This window comes from Camelus ferus, chromosome 23 (genome assembly GCF_009834535.1).
Source record: "Camelus ferus isolate YT-003-E chromosome 23, BCGSAC_Cfer_1.0, whole genome shotgun sequence".
Lineage (NCBI taxonomy): Eukaryota > Metazoa > Chordata > Mammalia > Artiodactyla > Camelidae > Camelus > Camelus ferus.
In genome coordinates this window covers 32,559,617-32,569,030 of record NC_045718.1, presented here as the reverse complement: position 1 = coordinate 32,569,030, position 9,414 = coordinate 32,559,617, and the positions used below count along the sequence as shown (strand labels likewise).

At 48.1% G+C, this 9,414-nt stretch overlaps 1 long non-coding RNA gene across 1 annotated transcript; it reads right to left on the bottom strand.

Moving 5' to 3' along the window:
• Positions 1 to 816: 816 nt before the first annotated feature.
• LOC116659319 lies at positions 817 to 2,871 on the bottom strand. The gene is made up of 3 exons (XR_004314635.1): positions 2,781 to 2,871; positions 1,647 to 1,982; positions 817 to 984 (listed from the first exon to the last, which is right to left on the bottom strand). It is a non-coding gene; the product is annotated as an uncharacterized LOC116659319 (long non-coding RNA).
• Positions 2,872 to 9,414: the final 6,543 nt, after the last annotated feature.

Genomic DNA, 9,414 nt, shown 5'->3' with positions numbered 1-9,414 from the left:
GCTATCGGGTGCCATATTCTGTGTCTGAGGTTATAGGCATGCCCACACCCTTCCACTGCCAAGCCAGGAGATCATTTGTTATGACTGCAGCCAAAAAACCCGGGGAGCAGGCTTCTGAGAGGAGCCAGCACGCAGCAGGGCAGTGAGCTGGCCGGGCTGCCGGGTGGTCTCAACACTCAGTTGTCAAATCTATTGCCTGTTTGTAACCAGAGCCTTTCAGAGACAAACCCACCCGAGGTGCTTTAGCCAGGGTGAGATTCCTTAATAACCTGCATTCTAAGTTCCTCTCGCTCAGACCACCACCATTTCAATGGAAACTGAGTTAGGTCCAAATAGGATGAACCAATCTTCTGTGTAAGCAAAAAAGTTGGCCCAGGGCTGCATAGCTTTAAATGGACCATGAATAATGTTTTATTGCCTCAGCACCGGGTGAACTCAGCCCCCTTTGCTTAGCCTCACCTTTCACAGTGTTATTTTTAGAGATCTCATTACACCCCAGCTTAAACTAAAAATACGTTTCCCGGGAATAGCAGAACCCAGTTTTAATTGTGCAGAGTGACACCAGGGCTCGGGGACTCTGATTACATATGATGTTTCATGCACTTGATAGCTCCTTGAGGATCAAGGAGAGAATTGCTAAATTTCATTTTTCCAGAGCAGCAACAAGACTGGCTGTTGCACTCAAAATTAGTTTGTTCTGGGCTGGAGTTGTTTCCACCAGCTGATGCTTTGGTTTCACGAAATTTGTTGTGAATTACAAAGAATCACCGGTCCCAGGAAGCCGTGATCCCATGAGAAATTCACCTGCCAGTTCTCATCCAGCCCTGACACATCCTTCCCTCCCCACCCTCCCAGTGCTTGGAAGGAAAGATCACATAGTAGAAGACCTCTGGGAGCTGACAGATTGGCAGCTGGTTCTTTACTCCGTCCCTCTACTTCGGCGACTTCAGGCAAGTCATTCATCTTCCTGAGTCTGATCCTTCACTGGAAAATGAGAGTAATAGAAGTTGTATGGGAAAATGAAATAATTTATGTACAAAGCAGAAGCCTAATAAATGATCACATTTTTTTAACTTGCTTATATACTAGTCAAATCAGCAGGGACGTTTGTTGAGCCCTGACTAGGGCCACACAGGGGACATGCGATGTGGCAATGTCAGACCCAGACAAAGATGCACATCGGAGCATAGGTGGCCTGGTGTAGGGCAGCATGGAATGTCACATAGTACTGGAAGTACCAGTCTGGACTCTGGGGCCACCAGCAAGGGAGCTCTTTATCCTGAGAAAAGAAAGTCCCCTGAACTCAAACTGGTCTTTAAAGGATTCTCTCTACTGACCCACTTAAGGGTTAAGGACGTAGTCCGTCCCAGACGGAAGTCCCATTCCACCTATTTCTACCAGCGCGACCTTGGACAAGTACCTTGTTTTTTATGTCAGTTTGTAAGTTGGGGATACGCTAACACCTGCTCCATAACATGCTTGTGAGAATTAGATGAGACAGTCAGTGTGATGCACATCTTTAGCACATTGTCACAAAGTAATCACTCAAGAAATGTTGGCTCTTAAGGGGACTGAGAAAAGTATGTTCCTGAAAGAGGGAACAATTTGAACAAAGAGAGAAATGTGCAGAACAATTAAAGGAGTACCTTGTGCCCTAGTCTGACTGAATCGTAGAGAATGTTAGGAGAGAAAGACTGGCTCTCACGTGTCCTCGCTGTGTTAGTCTTTGCATTCCCTTGCGATGCTTTCTAGATTTTCGTCAGCGTACATTCAATCTCTCCACCCAGTTAATACATCTTCTAAAGACAGAAAGTTCCCTTGTAACCACCCAGAGAGCCTTGCACCCTTCTATTTTCAACGGCAATCCATTTCCAGTCCTGTTGTCCGACTACTCTGGTCTCAGCAGTGTTTCAGGATCGCTGGACAGTACTTGACAGTGTGGTGAACCTCACGGTTTTGTGATGCGGGTGCAATCACTCAATCTGGTTAGAGGGAAAAGCATGTTTGTAAAATTTCTCTCTGAAGTCCAGAGGCCCCCGTCTCATTGGTGTAACCTCCCAACCCCCAATGCCCCACCTACAGAGGGTTTGTTCCTTGTTCACACCAGACCTGACAGCGACATTCTGCACCACGAGAGCAGGGCTGGAGTGGAAAGATACACCAAGCTACGGGAAGGCACGGGGACACAAGGTTTCCAAAATGGTCATCCCTTTTTTAAAATGAGATCACTGTGAGTATTCTTTATAAATGACCTGCCACCGTAAAGTGCCCCCTGCTCCTCTCATTATTTGGGGCCTTTCAGAGTGTACCCTGGTACCCAATATACCCAATACCAGGAACCTTTTATATGCTTTTTTTTTTCCCCAGAGAGGTCTTGACGTAATTGTACAAATAGGCTTGACTGTTAGAGGAGGAAGAATAATTTTGCCCACCAGGGTGAATAAAGAACAGAATGAAAGTAGTAGGAACATCAGAGGACGTGGAGACCCACTAACCCCCGCCCAGGGTGTGAGTACTGTCGCCTCATGTGTGCCTCAGACTCCCTGACTGTTGCTCTCAGTCCACAGCTTTACTCTTTCTCCCAAGATCTAGAAGCACAGGACCTGAGACCAAAGCCAGCAACGCCACGCGGGGGTTGACCACCACTGGCGGGTCTCCTTCCGCCCCAGTCCACCCCTCCCACATTGGCTTCCAGCCCCTGGTTCTGTCCCTGGCCACTCACTGTGAGAGGCGGTGAACCAGGCCTCGGGGAAAGACTCCCCAAGTACCACATCACGCACCTACTTTGGGGTTCATCCGGGCAATTCATTGGCCCTCAAGCCCTGGCCTTCTGGGACAGCCCCGGGAGCATCTGAGAAGGATGGAGAGGGCCCAGTATAGCAGCCGGGCATCTCTGCCTGGAGGAGGCCTTCCTCCCGTGAGCAGCCTGGCTGGACAGCTGATCCTCGCTAATCCCCGCCCGGCAGCGCCAGCCTGGTTGCCTTTCGTATAGCTCTGACTTGCGTGTTGTTCTTTACATCGTCTGCTTTATTTTCAAACCTGTCAACAGGTCTCTGAAAAGGTTGCACACATGAGCAGAGGCCTGGGCAGCTCGGAAAAGGACAGAAGGAGCTGCCGGCAGGGACCGCCACCCTAGACCTGGGAGACTGAGTCAGGAAGCCAGGAGCTTCTCATTTTCTTGGTTTTTTTCTCTAATCCAAGCAAAAAACGAGGCCTATGTTTTGACACTGTGACCCTTTCTGGTCAGGTTAGGGAGCTGGCTGTAAATCCGAGATGGACCACACACTTACTGAACTATATTTATCAAGTTTCTTAATAAAGCCAAAAGCTCAGAAGCTTCTGGGAGGAAACTTTTTTTTTTTTTTTTGACAGAGACAGAAGCCAGCAACAATCAGTTTACTGTTGTTGTCCAGTTGCCAAGTGGGTGATTTAGTTAAAATAGGAGCTGCCTCACATCTGTTTACAGGAACACACAGGGTTGCTATTTGTAAAGGGGCCCGACTCGTCTGACCTCCAGTTGTTGCTAAACCTTTTTCTCCCCCAAGACTGTTCCAAGGAGCTAAAAGAAGACTCACAGCCCCTCCACCAAAGGGGACATTTGCTCACACGTCTTGCTTCCCCTGATACCATCACACTGTTGTGACAAATACCAGCTGGGCAGACCAAGGCTGTGTCTGAGACTGGATGTCCCGCCAGCTACTTTTTCTGAACAGACTCGTTGATTAGCCTAACAATTGAGTTCAAGACCATTAAAATCAGACTATCTGAGGTGAAAGGGACCTTGGGGGATCTCAGAGTATAACTCTCTTATTTTCAGTTGAAGAAAGTGAGAACAGAAGAGTTTGTTGGAGGGAGCGAGGATGCCAAGGCAGAATTAGCAGAATCTTTCCAGTTTTTCAATCTCCCCTGGAAGCTCCCTGGCATCCTGAGATACAATCTGGTTCAGAAACTTCACATCTAACCGCATACATGTGTAATGCAGTGTGGGAGAAGAAACTTGGGGTATCACCTATGGTAAGAGTAGCGTTCTGGGTCCTCTCAGCACTAGGAAGTAGCATCTGGATTTTCCCATGAACCATGTGGAGAATTCAGTCTCTGATGGGCCCCATTGGAAAACTACAGGGGTAAGATACCAGGATAGTCAGGGAAGGATGAGTAATACAGTACTGTACAGGGGAACGACCTTTCCTGGACATCTTGAAAGCATTCTTCAAACACTTGGGTGCAACAGGAGGTTAAATTGAAAGTTTTAGTTGAGGTATCAAGACATAAATACCAGATATAAAAATATCCAAAAAGCCACTCAATAATAATTTCACATCTCTGTGACTCCCTCTGGAGAAGGCTGTGCTAGGAATATCACCCAACTCTCACAGGCTCTTCCGGGAAGCCTTAGAGAGATTGTCACATGTCCCCCCTCATAATTAGGGGCATGATGGGGACTAGTGCCTTATTCTCAGCCACCAACCCTTAAAATGTCAGGGACGGCTGGTAAAGGAGAGGTGACAGCACTAGGCAGCGTGCTCCGTGGAGTTCACAAGCTAAGTATCCTGAGTTTCCAAGGAGTAGATGTGGGCCATTTGCGGGCACTGATGTTGGTGGAGGACCATCTGATTTCCAAGATCTGCTGAGGGGGTCCGTGCACTGGAATGGAGAGCCTTAGCCAGTGAGAGGATCTGCAGGCCAAAGACTGCCAGTGAGTGGACAAGAGCCACACACAACCCAGGGAGGACATCAGCCTTCAACTGTCCCCAGGCTTGCAGCACTCAGAGCCAGCTGTCTTTGGTCTGGTTCCCTCAGAGCAGCACCGAGCTCAGGGGTTCTTGTGGTTTACGGAGAGAGCGCTCTCAGGGGACAGAGGTAAGGGAATCAGGAGAGGACAGAGAGGGGCACAAAAGAAGGATGTGGTCTCTGTAAGTGGTTAGCTTCTGACTGGTCCCACAGTTCTGCTCTGTCCCGTGGAAAGGGACCCAGGCTTCTAACACCTTGTCAGCTGATCACTGGCTGCTGCTTGTAACGTAGGGGAAGGGGGGACACTTGGGGAGGTTGAGGAAAACTGGGACATCATCCAGCAGAGGGGCCTCTACCTGGTCAAGGATAAATTCTTCTAAAAGGGGGAAACTGGGCCATTAGTAGCCAATACTCACAGCACCTGGGGATGGGGCTCTGGGAGGAGCAATGGCGAGACTCACTCTGCCAGTGTCATGCCCGCCAACCTAGACAGTTTTGATTCTTCTTACATTTTTTCCATCCTCACAATTTCCAACCCCTGACCTGGGGGTCAGAAGCAGCTAGTGAGTGAGAGATGGGTGAGGAAGACAGAGAGGAGCTGTCTTCTCTACACACACCACACATACCACACACACCACACACATCACATACACCACACAGATCACACACCACACACACTACACACACAGCACACAACACACACACACACCACACATCACACATACACCACAGACATCTCTTACACACACACGCACACACACCACACACACACTTCCTTTCCAAAAGGCCCACCTGTGACAGGACCTAGTTAGAGCTGAAGGAGAAGTCGTAACTGAGTGAAACTGCAAGTTTTGATTATTGCATAGGACTGAACAGTTTAAAGCGTGTCTTTGCAATCTGACGTCCATATAGAAAAGGGCACCAATCACATGCCTAGAGCTCACTGAATCTGCACAGAACACAGCTGTGTAACAATCCTCACAATCAAGAAACAAAAGCAGCAGCTACCCAGAGCCTCCCTTCCAGTCTCTTCCTTCAATTTCCATGACGAGGGTAACACGCCAGCGATTTTCCAACTTCGTAGGTTAGTTTTGCCATCTTGATGAATCCTGGGATCTTGACCTATCTGACCCTGAGTTAATAACAAAGATTACCAATCTCAAACTGATCTCAAAAATCCGACTTCAATTCCTATTATGATAGGGCTAAGGAGAGTGGTTTTTCAAAATAAAAATAGACAAGAGCCAGATTTTTATCGACTTGATTGTTGTAGGGAAAAGGAAAAAGAAAAAAAGAGGATTTTTATCCCATGTTTCTTCCCACCCCACCTCCACCTGCCCTCCCAGCTTCCCAAGGGAGTACACACAAAACAGTTTCATTCGTCCACTCAAGACAGCCACCCCCACTGGCCTGGGACCGAGGACATCCATTCAGGATGTGTGTATGTCCCTGTTCATAAGAAGTAGAACACACAAGTCATTGCTGGATGACGTGGTTCTTGAGATCTTGGTCCCTGGATGGGTCTCGAAAACAAACTGAGATTTTGTTGTTTCTTCCCACATTTTTGTCTGGTCAGTTGCTTTCCTGAGAGAGAGAGGGGTGTTAGGAAGTCAAGTCGCTGTGGAAGGGCCTTGTTCGGGGAAATTTTCACCCAATATGTCATTTTCTAATTGGGGCTCTTTGCTGTGGTCCTTTCGCCTGGCTGGCTGCATCGAGTGACGGTTATCTTTATAAACAGAGGAGCAGCATTTCCACCGAAATCTCCTCCTGTGGCTGAAAACTCATCCTAACGACCTAAGGGCACCTCAAAGGGAAGGGATTTTTTTCCCTGAAAAAAGTGCTCAGGCAATGACCTTAGCTGACATCACTGAATGACAAGATGTAGTTATTATTCAATTTTTTAACATGATATTAAAAGGCAGGAGAAGAGGTGAAGCCATGTGGTGTTTGTCTGTATGCTGTGAATATACCTGTAGATTTCACTCGAGACCTTTGTTTTTTAAATTGTGCCAGTATGGGATGGCCATGTGGCCGGACCAAAATTACCCGAATGTTTTCTTTAAGGGAGACTACTGTTCATGCAAACCTAATATTAGTGCTAGACAAGTTAAGAAGAATGAATTAAACAAGAGAAGGCTCGAGATTCTTGCTTTCATGATATAGACAAGTGGCTGAAAGGGCGACAACTTGGGGAGGGAGTGGTTAATCCCACTTAGCTCAAGTCAAAGTGAAGGATCCCACAGCCCTTGGGGTTCTCCTTACTGCACAGCTCCCACTTGCCAGGGGGCATCTGGGAAAAGGTGAGTTTCTGTTTCAAGGCACTGCTGGCTGCCTTCCGGTCATTAACGATCCCGCCACACCCCGTGTGGAGGAAAGAGACACACCTCCGACCTCTCATGCCTTGGGGACATTCCCAGAAGTCACAGACTCCTGAGAAGCTACTCTTCTTTTTCTTACTACTGAAGTATAGTCAGTTACAATGTTGTGTCATTTTCTGGTGTACAGCACAACGTTTCAGCCATCCGTATACCTGCATACAATCCTTTTTGCCCCCTCTCACTCCTAGCTCCAGACTACTCTGCTTGGTTGTGATGTAGTTTAATAATTTAACGACGGTTGAAGCTGCTATAATTACACATCCATCTAAGACTCTCCCACTTCATGTTGGGACCCCCGCCCCCATCGCTGAAATGAAGACTACTTTCTAAATTCTTGAGAAAGCCACCAGCTCCTAACATAGCATCCCACGGGAGATGTATGATTGATAGGTGATCGCAGAAATATTGGGTTAGAAGAAACCTGTCTACAGCCAGACCACCGTATGTGCATCCAATCTCGGAAGCTAAGCAGGCTCAGGCCTGGTCAGGACTTGGATGGAAGAAGAAATCCCAGAGGTCCATTCATTCAACCATTTTAACAATATTTACTGAGGGCCCACAATGTGCCAGTCACTCTTCTAGGCTCTCGGGTTACAGCAGGGAACAAGAGAAAATATTCCTGTCCTCTTGATGCACAGGGTATATTAGGTAAGAGTAAATCTATAAATAAATGTCTTAGCTCAGGCTGCCATAACCAAATACTACAGACAAAAGACAATTATTTCTCACAGTTCTGGAGGCTGGAAGTCCAAGATCAAGGTGCCTCAGACTTGGTTTCTGCTGAGAGCCTGCTTGCTGGCTTGTTTTGATCTCATGTAGGCTTCCCTTGGTGGGAGGGTGTGGGGAACCACGAAGGCAGAGACGGAAGGAGGGGGAGGGAGAGTGGGAAGGAGGGAAGGGTGAAAGATGGCGAGGAAGAGACCCATTCTGGTCTCTCTTCCTCTTCTTAAAAGGGCACTAATTCCAACAGGAGGTCAGGACCTCATAGGCCCCACTGCCAAATACCATCACATCGGGGGTTAGGGCTTCAACATTTGAACTTGGTGGGGGGAAGAGGGACACATATACTCAGCCCTAAACAGTAAGTAAACAAGGACATAAATCAATGAGGCATCAGGTCATGCTAAATCCTATGATGTGAGTCAAGGGTTAGAGAGTGGGGGCAGGGAAGGCAGCTCAGGGATGCCTCCCAGGAGGGACTGTTTGAGCGGAATCTGAGGGGCGATTCCCGTGTGGGGTGAGGAGAGAGCCCCACTGACTCGGGGGTGGAATGGCCCAGGTAGAGGGAGCAGAAATGCCAGGTACTAGGACTGAAGTGACCTGGGCGAGCTACGAAGAGGGACAAGACAGGCGGAGTGGGAGAAGCAGGGCGGAGGAGGGTGTCTGCCACCGCGGGGGCCGGGGGGCGGGGTGGAATGATGGCCGGGAGGGAGTTGCACCCCCCAGGTGAAGCAGGAGTTGGTTCTTCCCACCAGAGGATGCTTCGGGGGACTGTGAAGTAGGAGGTGGCCCTGGTCTGACTCACTTTCAACAGTATTACTTAGCCGTTGCGCGGAACATTTACGGTAGAGAAAGAAATGTGGAAGCAGAAAATCAGTCCGGAGACTTTGTGGGGGTAGACGGGGTTGGAGGGGAGTGCAAGATGATGGTGGCTTGGACGTGGGCAGCGGCCGCGGAGGTGATCAGACTCAGGAGCGGTCAGGTTGCAGTTTAAAGGAAGCACTCAGTTAATCTGCAGGAACTCTCCCATGCTTCGATGCGCACCTGTGGTCCTGGAACCGTGGGGCTCCCGGGAGAAGCTGGGGGCAGCGAAGATAGGCAGGGAGTCAAGCCTCTCCATCACCCCCTGCTGGTCTCCACCAAATGCACAGCTTCACCACAGGCTTCACACGTGGGGTTCTTAGCAGCTGCCCACCTGGGACAGATCTGACTGCCCCAGCAGGCTGTTTGTCACTACCCACTGGTCCTGTACCGCAGCATCATTTACAGTAATAATCACGAATGAAAAGAATACCAACATCGACCGGAAAAGAAACACAGTGTAAATTTGCTTTCATTAAATGTCGTGTGCTTATATAATTGTACCATTAAATATGAAAATAAAAGAAAGGTATGAGAGAAAATAAGTATTATACTACAAAAAAAGGAGGGAAAGCACAATTATTTATTCAATAGCTTTATACTTACATAACAATTTTGAAATGGGATTCTTTGGGTATCGTGGTATAATAATATTTTACAAAAACGATTCTCCATTTACTAATAAGTAAATTGTAATAAAACTGAAGTGTCTGCAAAGGGTACA